Source organism: Arachis stenosperma, chromosome 1, assembly GCF_014773155.1.
Source record: "Arachis stenosperma cultivar V10309 chromosome 1, arast.V10309.gnm1.PFL2, whole genome shotgun sequence".
NCBI lineage: Eukaryota > Viridiplantae > Streptophyta > Magnoliopsida > Fabales > Fabaceae > Arachis > Arachis stenosperma.
In genome coordinates, this window is record NC_080377.1 from 133,301,476 (window position 1) to 133,302,575 (window position 1,100).

Genomic DNA, 1,100 nt, shown 5'->3' on the forward strand with positions numbered 1-1,100 from the left:
CTCTGTCAGTTCAGCAGTAGCAGCGGTGGCTCCCTGTCCTCTCTTCCATTCATGTTTCCTCTCCCATAGCTTAGTTTGGCGGCGGATTCGACCCCACTAGCGACAGTGAAGGCTTGTATTGAGGACGATGACGGGACTAAGACCCTGCGATGGTGATGCGAATAGCTTCGTCTACTTCCTCCGCTCGAGATCTCAACGGCGGCAGCACTGGACAGAGACGACGATGATGTGACTGGCAGAGACAAGCATGGACGGTGGCAATCGTGGAGGCTTGGCAACGAGGCAACGACGTGTGACGACGGTGCTGGCACGGACTCCACGAATGGCGACAACGAGGGTTCCCCCTCTCTCTCTCTCTCTCAACGTCGTGCTCTCTCTCTCTCCTGGGCTTGACGGCAACGGCGGCGACAAGCAACTCGACGATGATGGCGACGGCTCGACGACGGGGCGAGCTCCCTCCTCAGCCGGCAATGATCTCCCCTCCCTTTCTCTTTCTCTTCTCCGTTGCGTGGGTTAAGGTTAGGTCAAATTAGGGTTAGGGTAGTTTAATAATTTTAATAAAATTAAGGGTAATTGAGTAATTAAAAATCAAATTTAATCAAACAATAACTGTATAGAAAAATATCATTTATTCATCAACTTGCAATTTATTTTCAAATAGTATTCTAATTCAATAATTAGAGATAATCTAATTAATTTTTTTAAATTATAAAATAAAATTAAAAATCTAATTATGCAAATTAAAATATATAAAATTCTCATTATTTTTAAATCACTCAAGCTTTAAATCAATAATAAAAAAGTACTCAATTAGTATAAAAATCTCTGAAAATATATTATCAAATAAATAAAATAAATCATAAATAATTTATTATCTAATTTCTAGAAATATGGGGTCTTACATGGCCCAGTTTAAATTTTCTTTTCTTCAGCACCTTATGCTAGCCCACTTCCCCCTCTCCACATGCCTCCTTGCCATCAGCCCTATTCCCATGCATGGAATCATCCCCAAATTTTGCATGCAAATTAGTGCCATTATCCTTGCCTAAATTATCAGCCGGATCAATAGTTTTCGTTCCACTTGAATTTTAAATTTTTAG